The following is a 16455-nucleotide window of genomic DNA, read 5'->3' on the forward strand; positions in this document are numbered from 1 at the left end:
TTTAAATAGTCTAATCCTCTCTTTCATTTATGACATTGATTGTCATAATATGGGGCAGCTAAGGTCTGCAGACTACTCAGTTTGGTGACATAAGGGTGGCTTTAGATCTCTAAGATACAGTTAAGATAAAGACCAGAGCTGACATGAGAAGGCAGGAGCTTTCTCCTCCCAGGGAAGGGGAATATCTATCCCGAGTAGAGGACTTTGTGATCTTAGAAACATTTTGGGGCCCAACATGCTTGAACTGAAGTGCTTGTTGGAAGGTAGAATAGCTTCGGAAAACAACTCGGGCCCCCCACTTTTCCAACAAATTCCAAATGCAACAATCCAACAATTACACTCAATGAGCTGAGAAAGTTGACAGGGTTTTTCCACTTTATCGTTAAACCTTTTGTTTCATTATTTACACAACTACTTCTGTCACTTTTCCTGTGAACAACAGAGTGCATCACTATGAATATCTTCCAGCAGACTGTCTGAAATGTGTGCTGTTATTCACATATTTCAGTGATTACCGGGTTTGCCCCCTTCTCTGTGATGGCTCGGCTTTTCAATCTGCCTTGCAGTGTGTGGCCTTTTGAAACAGCTGTAAACACTTTTTCAATCCAACAGGGTGGACAACAATCTATACAAACTACTTATTTTAAAGCATAACCTTATTTATTCAAGTGACATTCATGTTGTGACATGAATCGCCAATTAAGTGCAGTGGCTACAGTGTTGCCATGTTGTGACCAAAATAATTAAAGCTTGTGGATACAGTCTGCCCAACTGATTTTTCCCTGCAGGGTTGCTGTTGTGTTTCTGTTGGTCAGGCAATTGACAAGAGGCTCCCTGTGGTGATACAAAGGGGACAACCAATTGGGAGGAAATGCGGGACAGATGAACTACATTCCAGCTGACCTGGAAATTGCCAAGTTGAAACTTATATGAATCTGCAGGATTCCAGTAAAAAGGTCAGCTGGGCTGCTCAGACATACAGGAATGTAATACAAGGGTAATCTTTTTTCTAAAAATATTTACATACAATTACATACATGTGTGCATATTTATATGCACATGTAGGCTACACATATCCAGGCTGGATGTACAGATGAATAGAAACACTAAACAGGAGACGGAGAGAGCAAGCAAGTGGAGACAAGGCATAAGGAAAAGCCTGGCCCATTTAGTCATCATCCTTATGGGCTTATTGCCCAGCAAGAGAACCATTATTGGCCCATTGTGCCGGTGTCACACTGGCTCACAGTGTGCAGGCATACCCGGAAACACATGTAATTGCCTTATTTGTAAAGCCATAAACCCAGCAGTAGGCATCCACATCACTGAGAGGTGAGGAGAAAGACCCTTGAAAGTCATTTTAAACAGAGTTGGGATGTTACATCTAATAAGGTGTAATGGAAAGAGAAAATGCATCCACATACACAGCACAATAATACACAAAATTGATGACTATATTGTCAAGGTAGCAGGTGTCTCTCTCAGGACATTAAGAGGCAAAAACAAACAAAACACTGTCACGATTCTGTCCTGAGTTTCTCTGTGAGTTTGCTTATTTGTCAGTTCTGCATCTGTCATTAAGGTCTGTGTGTTTTGGTGTTCAGTCCTGTCTTGTGTTCAGTCTGCCCAGCGTTAGTTTATTTACTGTTGCCTGTCTTTTGGTTTTTATCTGTGCTTGCCTTAGTTCCTGTCTTATTCTGTAATTGTCTGGTGTTCTGTCTTATCCAAGTTTCAGTCCTGCCTTGCCCCGTTATGTTGTTTTCTGTTTCCGAGTTTTGTTTATTGTCTTGTGTCCTCTGTTTACCCTTGCTTATTTCATTATTCAGTTGTAGGTCCTGTTTAGCTAACTTTGTACCTGTCTGTCCGGTATCTTAGGTTTAGCCCTACATTAGAGTTCTGTGCCTTAGTTGTCTTTGCATATACTCCGAGTTGTGTGTTTGCGTTATTTTGGTTCTGTCTCCTCTTGGTTCTGTTAAGTCTTAGCCTCAGTCTGTGTTCCTTGTTGGTGTTAGTTTATTTGTGATCTGTCTGCTGGTGTCTGGATTAGTTTGTTATTCTGATCTGTAACTACTTACTTTGATATGGTCCATGTTCAGTGTTCAGTGACTACTGTTATGTCTGTTCCCCCTAAGCAACCTGCCTGCCTGCTAGTCTCCCCTGCTGTCTCTCTGCCTGACTCTGTCTCGTTATTCTCATGTCTCTCACCTGTGTATCCCCTCCCATCTCGTTAACCCTGTGTGTATATATATATGTATATATATATGCTTGCTTGTTTCCCTCAGTCTTTGTCTGGTCATTGTTCAATGATGAGTTTTCTGCATGTTTTGGCGCTGCCAGTTTTTGCATTTTGGATTTTGCCTGTCTCCACAACCCGCGAGTTTTGTTCATACCGGTTGTCTTGCCTTGTGTGTTGGATTAAAATCCCCTGAACAGTAAGTCAGCTCTCCAGTGTCATGCATTAGCTGAATTAATTTTGTATTTGATCAATCTTTCCACTTGAGGTGGAGGAAGTTGTAAACACATGAACTGTTATCATTTTATCACTTATGTTTTTATTGTGAACATGTTAGCAAACAGTTTACTATTGAGACATCAAGTAGACATGGAGCAACATTAGCAGTGTTTTGGAGTTTCTGACCACCCGGTTAATCTAAGTCCAATATTCACTCTCCTTTTAGCTATGTTTTGGTTCTCATCAAATCTTCAGAACATCAGAGCTTATGTACAAGGTAGGTCTCTTTAGCTGCTAAATGCTTCTCAAGGTTCATTTGGTGCTGGGCAGGTGGCGTACAAGGCCGCCCATAAGGGGGGATAAAGGGGAATGTTTTCTGGGGCCCAGCCGCTAGGGGGGGCCCATGCAGTACAGCAATAATTTAATCCTAAATATAAGCAAAGGTTACCATATTTTACTTTGAACCAAAATAGCACCACTGTTTGTTGTGAGAAAAAAAATTATTTTATTTAATGTTGCTTGAGCAAAATGTAGCCTGTGTCATAATGAAACCCCCCCTCTCCTGAAAAGGGTATGAGTAGGCAATTTTTTGTTGTAGGCCTACGCAACGTCAAAACGTCAGTGCTTCGCGGTCAGCAGCGCAAGTGACCTGAGAAAATTACTAGCTAATGTTGGAGTGAATTTCCTTGCTATGCCAGGGCCTGCACATAAATGGGGTGCCAGAAAAGAAAGAAGAAAAAGAGGGAGCTAGCAAGGGCTTTAGACCCAAATAATAATGTATTGACCAACTTTTTTGAGTCGGTTCAGAAAGCTGCTCCCAGTCCGGCTAACAATAGCCAGGAGGCTAATGTAACAGCATTTTGAACGAAGGAGCCACCACCACCTATGAGAAAGAGGATGATGCTAATAGCAAAGATGTTCTGCATTTAACCCCGACCCCAGGATTTGAACCCACGGCAACATCTGTGGGGAGCACTGATAATGATGTTGTTGCGTCTACTTCTATGGAATCAGAACCAAGAACACTGTGAGAGCGGCACCGATCCTGGGAGCTACACCGATCCAGGAAAATGGCCCAAAAGACTTAACAATGTAGAGAGAGACAACATTGTTAGAGCATTGACAGGTGTTGACAGCATTACTTTGTTACAAGGTATGTCAGTTAAAGATTCTGAAGGCAGGCCTTTCCCAGAGTATTTTTCATACTAAAGCAGCAAATGGATGTGAGAAAGTGACAAGAGACTGGCTATTTATTAGCGAATGTAACAAGTCATTGTACTGTATTCCATGCATTCTCTTTTCTGACGAATTAGAAGTCTACAAGTGCTCTTAATAGCTGAGAGGGGTTTAGGGCGTCTACAACAAAGTGGCAAAAACTCTACAGTAAATTACCACAGCATGAAAAAAGCAGCCCACATAAACACTGCTACTGGAAGTGGCAAAATCTCCAGCATTACCTGATGCATGGCACAGGTGTTGATGGCCAGTTTCAAAAGGAGTTCCAAACGCAAGTGGGGGGAAAAACAGGGCTTTGTTGGAGAGATTATTAGATGTAACGCTCTTTTTGGCATCTAGAAATTTAGCTTTCAGAGGGGACACCAGCGAGTTTGGTGATGTTCACAATGGAATTTTTTTAGTGTTACTCGAGCTGATTGCAAAATATGATTCTGTCATGCCAGGGCACTTGCAGAATGAATTCATTGAACTGTGTGGAAATCACGCTCTCAACAACATTCTCGGGGAAAGACTCCAGTCAATATACAGTATTTCTCTATAATATGTGATGCAACCCTAGATATATCACATGTTGAGCAGAATGTTCTGCTTCTGAGATACGTGTATAACGATAATGCACACGGCAAAGGATGGACAATAAACAGACGTTTTATTGAGTTTGTGGACTTTGCAAAAAAGACAGGAAAAGAAATTGCCAGCATGATAGAGGAATCTCTCCAAAGGCATGGAATCGACCTCACTGACTGCCTTGGACAAGGGTATGATAACGGAAGTAATATGTCGGGAAAAGTTAATGCTGTGCAAGCCTAAATTATCAAAGTAAATCCTTTGGCCACATTTTCCCCCTGCGCATCGCATACACTGAATCTAGTAGGTTTACATGCTGTCCAGTCATGTAAGGAAATGCCAACTTATTTCGGATGTGTCAATCGCCTTTACACACTCTTTAGCGTGAGTCCAGACTGGTGGTCTGTGTTAAAGGAAAAGACAGGATGTTCACTCCACCGACTGAGTGACACATGATGGAATGCGCGAATTGAAGCGGTAAGACCTATTGCTCACCACCTCCCCAATGTGATTGAAGCAATCGGTTGCATAATATCGTCCTGTAAATTATCTAACGAGGCCTTATCAGATGCGCGAGGACTGAGAGAATATTTCATGTCATTCACAGCGTTTGTCATATGCACCGTCTGGCTAAAAATACTAGAATATATGGAAGATAGGAATTTGCTTCTGCAGAGTGGCAGCCTATCTTTGGATCAGGAAGCAGCAAACATTGAAGCTCTACAGCAGGAAATAATTTCTTTGAGAAATAAGTGGGATTCAATGCTTGCTGAAGCTCAAAAATGGGTATCCCACCTGAGTTCCCCCACAGCAGACAGAGAAGCGCCAGCGCACTGAAGAAACGTCAGATGCACAGGAGACTCCTGATGTAACATTTAGGAATTCTGTGTATTATATTGCAGTGGACACTATCATTACACAGGTGAATTCCAGATTTCAGTCAATCAAGGACATCTGCAATGATTTCAGGGGAATACTCAAGTTCCAGCAGTTGAGTGAGGAGGATCTTAAGTCATCTTGTAGACATTTGATAACAAAATATTCCAAGGATCTATCTGAAGATTTGGAAAAACAAATGCTCCATCTGAAAAGGATTTACAGTGCCACATTCTCAGGATCATCAACACCCCTGGAGTTGCTCAACAGGATTTATGACTTGAAGCTTGAGAGCATTTATAGTGACGTTTGCATTGCACTAAGGATATTTTGCACTTTACCATTAACTGTGGCAGGAGGAGAGAGAACTTTCAGTAAACTAAAAATAATAAAGAATTACTTGCGCTCCACAATGAGCCAAGAGTGACTATAACCTGGCAATACTTGCAATTGAGTGTGAACTGGCTAAACAGATTGACTTTAAAGACATTATAAAGGACTTTGCATCCAGAAAGACAAGGAAGATGGCTGTATAAGAGGCAGATATGATACCATAAGGTAAGAAACTGCATTTCCTTCCGAGAAATGGGTAGTGTAAGTGTAGCAGATCTTTTGTTAACGTTGGGGATGGTGGGTGTGTGTGTGTGTGTGTGTGTGTGTGTGTGTGTGTGTACCTATGGAGCCCCCATCACTGAGTAAGTCTCTCAGTTAAATATATGTGTTAATGTAGGAGAGAGAGAGAGAACACATGCATGATATGAGTAGCTTAAAGCAGATTTGGGGTGGGCCCATTCACTGAACCTTTTCAGGGGCCCAATCGTTTCTGTGGGCGGGCCTGGTGGTGTACAATGGGTTTATCAGAGCTTGTTCACTGAAGTCATGGGGAAAGGCTGTAATGTGGTAATAAATTACACCAAAACCTAATAAAAGGACCAGTAACATCAGAGCTTATCAATACTACAGTTGTCAGACTTCAGATACGGCCATGGGTGCTCTGGTGAGGAATCATCATCTTTATCGGCAGTAGCCATCATTACCAGTGCCAAGTTCAAATTGAACTGTTCAAATAATGCAGCACTATGAACTTGACTGACGACGTAGGTACAGTTTTCTCCTGTGACGATCATGATGCAGGGCCCTTATATTTTAGAAAAGGAAATGTGTATATTGATTTCAAAACAACCCTTCCAAGTAACAAGAAATGAGAGTCAAAAGTACAATATTTGTCTTTCAACTGTAGTAGAGCAAAAGTCATGAGTTTCCCAAATAAAATACAGATATGCAAAAAATTTTACTTTCTACCCATGTATGTGCGTCATGTGTCTGTGTGCATGTGTACCTCCAAAAAACAGGATTTTATAATGAACATGTGGGAATCATAAACAGAAAGAGAATAAAGCACTAGACACAGCTGTCAAGGCCCCACTACTCCACTCCCCCACTCCCTTCCTGCCTCTCCCTGTTTTCCAGACTGTCTGTTTCTTATCGTCCCAACACCTTCCCATAGGAGCTGTGGGTTTACAGCAGCGGAGGGATGGAGGGAAGGAGGGAGGGTGAGAAAGCAAGAAAGAAAGTCGATGAAAATGCAGGATAATGTACAGTAAAATTCCAGGGGGGTGTAACAATCACAACAGCTTGTGCAAAGATATACAGAAAAGCATGTTTGAGTGTCACTGCCAGCGTGCAATGGAGTAACACATTATTAACCCCTACATGACAGGTAGGATTTAAAAAGTAATTACAAGGTGTCTGTGATTTCCATCTCTTCTGAGACTCACTTTTCTTCTAAAGTGAAGGTCTCAGAACATCAGAGCTTATGTACAAAGTGTGTTTGTGCTTGCGAATGGGAACTTGTTACACTATATCCTCCTTTCTGGAATTAATAAAGTTTTACTATCACCAGTGTTGGGACTGTTGAATTACCTAGTATAGGGTACACACAGTGTGTGTACACATGTCCATCAGTGTTAATGAATGATGTTCGCACATGTCCATGCCATACCTGGGGCTTAGGGGTCATTAAGGGGGACTAAGTGAAGAAAGAAAAAAATTTTGCCTCTCCAGCAAAACAATATTTTTAGATGTAATATTGCCAGATTAAATCAGGAAATTCCCGCAGGTTAACAAACTACTTACCAAAATGTAAATCTTATAAACTATACTGTATCTATTTAATATACTCTTCAAACAATAATCTATTTAATCCTGATGCTGTTTCAGTATGTTGCACTTTACTACACAGTAGAATTATCACCTACACCTAATACTCTGTTCTGTACTGTTCTTGATGAGGAACATAACTGTAGAATATGGATGGCATGAGCAATGTGCGTGAGGGAAAGACCATATACAGTCTATGGGGAAGACACAGAAAGTTCTTTGTTGAGAAAAGAAACATGATCTGGCTACCTGGATTCCTCCATGGTCCCTCATGAGTATGTACGTGCAAGTGTGTCTATTTCACAAACATGCATGTGTGTCTTGCATCTTTCTTTGTGTGCATATGCGCTAAACATCTCAAAGTTAGAGCAGAGACATTGGCCTTAAGGTTTCATATTCTGCTCAACAAACCATCAAATATCGCTGAAGTCTTCCAAGGTGGATCTGTTTAACAGCTGTGGCTTTGGTCCAGTGGAGTGGAGTTTTTTCTGTTGTTATGTCTTTCAAGGTTAGACCTTTGGTTTACTAAGTTTAAGTAGTTAAGTTTATTGCACAGTCACAGTGAATGTTACAATGCAGAACTATGAATTAATTGGTGGTGGTGCAGTGGTTAGCACTGTTGCAAGAAGGTTGTGGGTTCAAACCCTGGTTGCCCTGGCCTTTCTGTGTGGAGTTTGCATGTTCTCCCCCGTGTCTGCGTGGGTTCTCTCCGGGTGTGGACTAGGTTAATTGGTGACCCTAAATTGTCCTTAGGTGTGAGCATGAGTGGTTGTTCGTCTATGTGTGGACCTGCGATGGACTGGCGACCTGTCCAGGGTGTACCCCGCCTTTCGCCTGATGCCAGCTGGGATTGGCTCCAGCCCCCCACGACCCTGTACGCAGAATAAGTGGTTGACGATGGATGGATAATTATTATTATTGTTATTACACTGAGTTGAATCCAGCACTGTAATGGCAGACTCCGCCATTATTGGAAAAAAACCCTTTATAAATCAAATTATATACAGGATGTAAATGCATTGAATGGCTATCCAACGAAGGTTAAAATCAAGGGCAACTGGACTTGGTTGAAGATACTGGAAGACCTTTCGTCCCTCATCCAAAGGACTTCTTCAGTTCTGACTGACTGGCAGGGAAACTCAGCTATTTAACCTCAGTGGGGTCGTTGGCCCGGGTCATCGATACCGCTGGTTCGTTAGTGTTCCTTGTTGCTGTGACGACAGTCGTTACAGTCGTTAAGACTACCGGTGGCCAAGACTGAACGACCATCGTTGGTATCTTCACCTGAGGCCAATAGGTTACGTTTGTTGAGTTTCCTGGGAAGTGATGAAAGGACAGCATTGTAAGTGGGGGATAAGTGGTGGCGTAGACCCCCTCCCCTGTTCAATGATGGCTTCTCGACCCTGGTGTAGATGGCTTCCTTGACACCTCTTTCAAACCATCCATCTTCTCTGTCTAAAATGTGCACCTGGTGGTCCTCAAACGAGTGTTCTCTGTCCTTCAGATGTAAGTAGACTGCAGAGTCTTGACCTGAGGAGTTGGCCTTTCTGTGTTGAGCCATGCGTTTGTGTAGTGGTTGTTTAGTCTCCCCAAATCATCACTTCCCAGGAAACTCAACAAACGTAACCTATTGGCCTCAGGTGAAGATACCAACGATGGTCGTTCAGTCTTGGCCACAGGTAGTCTTAACGACTATAACGACTGTCGTCACAGCAACAATGAACACTAACGAACCAGCGGTATCGATGACCCGGGCCAACGACCCCACTGAGGTTAAATAGCTGAGTTTCCCTGCCAGTCAGTCAGAACTGAAGAAGTCCTTTGGATGAGGGACGAAACGTCTTCCAGTATCTTCAACCAAGTCCAGTTGCCCTTGATTTTAACCTTCGTTGGATAACTATGACCTGGATGACTGAGAATCTTCATAGACATTGAATGGCTATTGCAGAAAAATAGATACTTTACACAATCCTTAACTAAGTGGTTTTCAGCTTCTCGACCATTACTTCTCCTTAACTGTACAATAATTAACAATAACCAATGGAGAAATGTTCTGACTATGTCCAAATATGAATCTTCTGCGTATTATGTTGAAAAAAGGACATCTCATCGCAATTATGCTTAACCCATTCATATGCATTCATATGAATGTGTTTTGTATGGGAAATGGTTTAAATTTTCATAGGAGGGATTTTACCAAGAACAATGAGCATCTCTTCTCAGGTTTCTGCACATTTACGACGCAGAAATGCTATATCCACAGTGTCTAATGTTTTGCAGGAATCGCCATCTGTGGATGTTTTTCAAGCTATGTGCATCTATGTTCTGTATATACACATCAACGCGAATAAGAAGAGAAAATTTTTTGGCTCATTCAAAATGAGCAAGACACGGATTGTGAAGCAGAAAGCATGTGGGTTGTGTTTTTGTATAGCTGATGACTGGAGTATCACTGTATGCTCAGTCCGTCTGTCTACTCATTGGAAAGCTCCCTCATGCAGGCAACTCTCATCCCATTCCAGCATTGATGTCATAAGTGGCCCCATTTCTCTGCCTCCTATTGGTCCTTCCAGTGTGACACCGCTCTACTGTCTGACGTACAGTTAACAAATTCACATCACTGTAGTAAGTGGTCTGATCTCTCTCTCTCTCTCTCTCTCTCTCTCATTTTTCCCCCTTTTCAGTCATTTGTTTCTGCCCTGCTCTGCTCAACTCCTGCTGCAGCAAAAGGAAACACCCAGTGAGCCATTTGCTGATTGGCTGAGACAAAACCAGCCGGTGTGTAGCTGTCAGAAACAGGAATAGACCACAATCCAACGTGTCTGTGTGTCCTTATTCAGTTATTGTTTGTATCACAGTTCTCGTCGTGCCATTAGAACTGGTGGTGATAAATGCATACATCATGCCTCTAAATCTGTGTGTGTGTTTATAAATGTGTGTGGTTGTGGGTGTTTTACTGTGTGAGGGGTCAGAGGGACCTTTGATGAGATAGCAGCAAAATAAAATATCAAAGCTGGTTTTACAGCAAAACAAATATTATCATAGTTCATAGTCCATAGTTCCTTTATCCAGTTTAATAAAAAGTTCTTACAAGCATGGATGAGACATGATCCAATGATGCCATTAAATCTGAAATAGTAAAAGCAGGGAGTGTCCATATACAGGATTAATTTCCCAATTTAATTTTAAAAAAAGGCAGCGATCTGGGAGATTATTGAATCTTTCATACGCCATCTGGCCCTAATGAGGAACTGTAGCCTATATACAACATTACATTTATTTGCACATACAAAATGACCTGCTACATTTTCACTACCTGGGTAATATTACCAACAGGTAAATCTATGATCTCACCAGACACATTTCTTAAAGAGTGACCGCATGAGTATTTGTTAATACATCAAAGACATAATAAATGTAGTCAAGCTTTCAAAACTCTCTGAAATCAAGCCACTATCATCACAGCACGGAAATCAATATTATTCATGATAAAAAAATTAAAAAAACATTTCAAACTAAATACTGATCAGTTGATTGTTTGCATGGTTTTCTATTACATACAGCCATTGATCAGGTCAAAAAATGAACAATATATCCTCTTATTGTCTACTTCAGTCAGATAGAGAGATGGCAGGTTTTAAAGCAGATCTATAGACTGGATTATTAAGACACATATTCTATCTGTGGACAGTTAAAATGGACAATACAAAAGAATTTAGTTCCTTTGAATGGGACATAGTAGTGCTAACTGCTAGTTATTTCAATTCAACTTCTGGAACAGCAGTTCAGTTTTCCCTCAGGTTTAAAAAATGGTCTGTAGGCAAAGATGTATCGATCATGTCGTCCAGACTGTGTGACTGTGCGAGTTGTGTTTTCAAGAAACATTGGAACCCTTGATAAAAGGACATTATATCCAATGAAATGCATTGCCTTAGTGTTTGCTCACAGAGTATTCATGCAGGTTGACATGTTAAAATATATGTATTTTTGAGAGTTGCATCTGATGATTTGCACCAGGGTTCCATTCTATGATCCATACTATCCTGTAATTTGCATTCATATATCATATACTGGTGTACTGGTGTATTTGCGTGTGTGAATGTTGAAACTTACACGAGAGGTGCATTGCATGTGTGCCTATTTTAGCATTCATGCATATGTGAGTAAATCTTTGCGTGGCACAAGATGAGGACATGCATGAGGGACCACTGTAGCCTACATGCACACTATGGATGATAACTTTCTTTTCTTGTGACACCACTGGTTGTATGGAAAATTTTGCTTTCTTTGTCTGCAACATGTGTGTTTGTGCTTGTGTGTGCCGAACACACACACACACACACACACACACACACACACACACCCTGAGCCATGGTTCTGCTTGAGGTTTCTGCCTCTTAAAAGGAAGTTTTTCCTTGCCTGTTTTGCCAAGAGCTTGCTCATGGTGGGATTTGCTGGGTTTCTGTAAATAATATTACAAAGAGCACAGTCTAGACCTGCTCTATATGAAAAGCACAATGGGTAACAGTTGTTATAAATTGGTGCTATATAAATAAAATTGAATTGAATTAAAAACGTATAGAAGAGAAGTAAACAGAGTTAGAACATTGAGAGTGCAAATGTAAGGATGTATGTACAGTATGAACAGCATATGGTAAGTATGCAGAGTATAACAATGTGCAAACATTAGGGTTAAATATACAGGTGGTTAATGTAAAGTTTAACTTAGTTTAACTTTAGTTTAGGGCTTCAGTCTGTGCAAAAATATGGTAACTGCCTAAGTTACTTTCTTATTTGTTGCAAGAAATTAATCTGCAAAATCATTCTGCAAAATTCATTCATCTGCAAAACACGGAAATATTCTGTCATATTGATGGCTAAAAAGTGTGATTCTGTATGTCAAGAATAACTAGTTGTAAAACAACATAAATAACACCCGAATAATGAAAATGAAATAATATGTTTGATAAATAATTACACAACTCTATACAGACACATACTGTATATTTCAATTAGTAGAAGTAATTAATATAAGTATAATTTGTTCATTGTCATGCTTTCTATTTCCACAGGTGGAGATGGGGTGGCTTTCAGACGGGACCTGGCTCCTATCGTTCACTTAAAAGAGTCGGTTCAGAGAGCCGACTTGTTCGCGACCAACACATCACTAGTTTTTCGCAGCAGTGTATTTATGGGACATAACCTGCACAATTGGAAATGGGAACACATAAGGTAGCATTTTTCGATAGGCCAGCGCAGTTTCATTTCTGTGGGATGTTTTCATTAATTTAATCACTGGGCAAGAAAAATGCATGGTGGTTAGATAAGTATTAACTTAATAAACATTCATGCAGACCAACGAGTTCAACATTTCTAAAGTTTGCTGTACTGCTTCAAACTTTTTTTGATGTCCCGTCCCATCCAGGCTATGATTGGTCCGTTCACAAAAAGTGACACTGATTTTAGTTTTTTGTGGCCACAAAACCCTTCACAAATGTTTATACTACCATGTAACATTAGAGTGGACAAAAACAACAAGTACTGCAAAGTTATTTTTTGCTCACTTGTCATGTTTGTGGCTAGCAATACAAACATGATAACAAACGGAAAAGACAGTACTGACCTATGTTTCGTAACTGCAAAGCTAATGTAACTCAGCTGTCAGGAGAAACTGAGCAACCTCAGCTATGGTTTTCATTCCTTTCAAATCTCTGAGGTTTCTCCAGCATTGAAGCTCCTCACAGATTGCACTAGGTTGATCATATAATTTATTTTCCTCTTTGGCTATTTCTCGGCCATCTCACCTTCTTCTCAGCCATCTCTCCAGTGCCTACAGTCCCAAAATTAATCCATCATGTCCAGCCTGGAGATAATCTTGTCTAGACTTTCTCTCTCCCACTACTCATGTGCTGGAGCTTACTACCGCCCCCTGTTGCTGATTGGCTGGAACAATGTTGTGTGGAAGGTCCACACCACTTTCTTTGTGTTCCATTTACAGACCCAGGGCTGTGTAGGAAAACCATAGACTGTATAGGAACACTATTCTTTTTTGAAACAGAGAAGTAGCGAACCGTGAGGAAATATTCACTGAATTTAAACAAAAAGAGCATTTGATTAGAATCTCTTTAACATTGCATAAGAGTGAATATATTGCTAACCTACTAGCTATTGGTAATTTTGGTTATAATTATTAATAAAATTTTTAATCAGAGGTCCGAATTGATAGTTTAGTATATTTTATGAGACTAGATTAGGTAATTGGCTATCAATTTTCTCTTCTTTAGGAGTGGCACCCCAAGGTGAATTTACCACAAGTAAGTAAGAATAAAATAAGTTTTAGATTACTTTAACTACTGATGCCATTGAAACACTGGGGGTATTCATAGTGTCACAGATTCATTCATAGAATCAAAATTAAATCTTGGTAACTTCTGTATTTCATGCATACTCCACCCTTTAATGGTCTTTGGTCAAAGTGAGAATGACTGCACAAGAATTGTATGCCAAAAGGTATAGTGCTTTATCACTGGCCACATGGTGGCACTATTGGTATTATTGCCAACTATCCTTGTGCCATAAATTGTTTCTTCACACAATAGAGTACACGTATTATTTTTGGAAAGAGCCCATATAAACTGTTTGATTAAAACCCAAATATTTCAGAAATCCAAACATGGAATAATATTAACTCTGTAAAAAGCACAAAAGTAAATAAAATAAAAAGCAAATAAAAAGAATAAAGGGCAAGAATAACACAGTACTACAGTAAATCTCCTTCATCCAGAGATAACCATTCTCTCTATTTGTTCTTTGTTATCTTAATTTGTTTGTTTTCCAGCTAACATCCAGTTGCTGCCTCAGCCACAGTAGCAGTAATGAGCTGCCCCAAGGCTACTCATTGTTGGAGAAGAAAAGGATGATGCTACCCCTAATGGAAAACTGGAAGAAAAAGCTAAATTTTCAGTCTACATAAACAATGTAATGAATGCATCAGTCATTAATGTTATTAGCATATTTCTAAATTTACCATTACTCAAACCTACAAAGCTCAGTGTTTAAGTAGCCTAGATTTTCAAAAAGATATACTGTCTTCTAAAATATAACTAAAGTAAGGAAGTATCTGAATGTGTTTCACAGGTGATTAGGGACAATCTTCTTTTAAATCTTTCTTTTCAGTTCTACGGTTAATACACTCAAAGAGTCACCCAAGTCTGCACTGACATTTTCTTAGGTCACAGTACATCTAACCTAAGAAAATGTCACTGCATTAATCTTTCACTATTCTCAAAGCACCCATACACAGTATAGTGCTAATGCACTACTTAAGTGTTGTTTCAGCCTTGATGGTTTGTCTTTTCTAAATTATTAGTGCGCATTTTAGACCTAAAACGAACTGGCAAATCGGCTGTTTGTGCCTACAGTGCAAGGTAATTAATTTTGTCAGATAAATGTAACACATTTATGAAAATATATCACTTTATATGCCTGTTATATGTTTTATTTATTTTTATAGTGTCTTAATCACAAATGTGGTGTGCAACCATTTCACTTAACACTTCCATTAATATTATTATTATTATTTTATTTTATTGAGCTGCTATGACCTTACTTATCCACTAGATGATGCTACAAGGCAAAACACATTTAGGGGTGTCAGTGAGCCATCATAGCATGTAGCATTTGGTAATAGTTGCCATTATAAAAATGTCACTATTGTGTTATTAATTTTTTTGTTTATGTTTGTTTAAATATTGTATTGTGGCTCCCACAATATGTCACACAAATGACATGTAAGTCCATAACATTAAATGCTCCTGAGCTTCCTTCACTGAATCTTGAACCCAACAAAAGCAGACTTGTGCAGCTAACGGTTTAGGAAAACATACCTTTAGAGCGCTCTATCAAGATTCTTGCACTATTGTATTGTACATTGCATAATCTACTGCCATGTTATTATTATTTATTCAGGTTCATGGTGCACTTGCCTGGTTGCCTGTTGTGTGTGTTTTGAGTTGTGTACTTGTTTTTTTCTTGCTAACATGTTGCTCTTATCTAAGTGCCCCTGGTGGGAATAATTAAGATTTTTTGAACTTCAACTTGAGATGTATGATCCATTATGCCTTTCTGTTGTGCTTACCTCCAACCCTGATTTAAATTAACTATTTGCTTTCTTGCGCCTAAACTAATGGAAAATTGGATTTTTAAATAGCCTCTTTTAGCGGCTAGACCTTAATCAAACCGTTGTTATAGCAACAAATAGGCAATCTATCCATCTTTCCATTCCACACAGTTAACTTTCTCTCTCTCTCTCTCTCTCTCTCTCTCTCTCTCTCACACACACACACACACTCTGTTCACAGTGTCCAGATCAATGAGTGTCCTCATTGCGCTCACTCTTGTTGTGGCAGACAGCAGTTTAATGTTCTACTCTAAAACAAACAAACATGCGAATGATAAAATTCTTCTGACACACACACAAAAAAACAAACACACACACACACACACTCTTGAAAAGCATACACGAACCACACAGTTACACCACACACACCAAGATAGCTGGCTCAGAAAGCCGTCACATTTACACGGCAATCTTCATCCGCCTTGTATTCATCGTAGCCGAGGCAGGTGGCAGAGACTCTGTGTGTCTAATTGCTTGTTTGGCTGCAGATGGGATCGTCCCTCCTCCCTCGAGTCCCTCAGTGCTCCCCACCTGCTCTCACTGCTGCACAGGGACACTAATGAAGTTACGCTACCCCCCATTCAGGCTCTTAAAAGCTCTAGCAGCCACCATGATTGCAGGCCAAAGTGCTCCCCATTGCTTTCCCTTTGCCCTCTCTTGCCTCAGTAAACAGCCATTTTACATCAACCAGCAGACTCACTGCTGCTGTGCCTCAACCGTGGCTACTGCTCATGGACTAATATATCTGTCTGGTTCTTTATTTAAATTATTTTTGTCACAGGCCTGTCACTAGTTCTTCCAACTGTCCCTCTCGTCCACTGTCCCTATTGTTTTTTTCACAGTTCTATTCTGTTCTTATTATGCTAGTTTACTGGGTTAAGGTGACATATCTCTCTATATACTGTATATACTGGTGGGTGATTTGAGTAGGAACTGCTTAATTTACCCACCTTTGTTTACACTAAATGGTTGTGTCAGATGTAAA

General features: G+C 40.1%; 1 long non-coding RNA gene across 1 annotated transcript; it reads left to right on the forward strand.

Moving 5' to 3' along the window:
• The first annotated feature begins 2307 nt into the window (after window positions 1-2307).
• LOC119883474 lies at window positions 2308-12650 on the forward strand. The gene is made up of 3 exons (XR_005440651.1): window positions 2308-2432; window positions 2679-2729; window positions 12364-12650. It is a non-coding gene; the product is annotated as an uncharacterized LOC119883474 (long non-coding RNA).
• Window positions 12651-16455: the final 3805 nt, after the last annotated feature.

This window comes from Micropterus salmoides, unplaced genomic scaffold, assembly GCF_014851395.1.
Source record: "Micropterus salmoides isolate LMB-PRFRI ecotype aquatic unplaced genomic scaffold, ASM1485139v1 Ms_hic_scaffold_3, whole genome shotgun sequence".
NCBI lineage: Eukaryota > Metazoa > Chordata > Actinopteri > Centrarchiformes > Centrarchidae > Micropterus > Micropterus salmoides.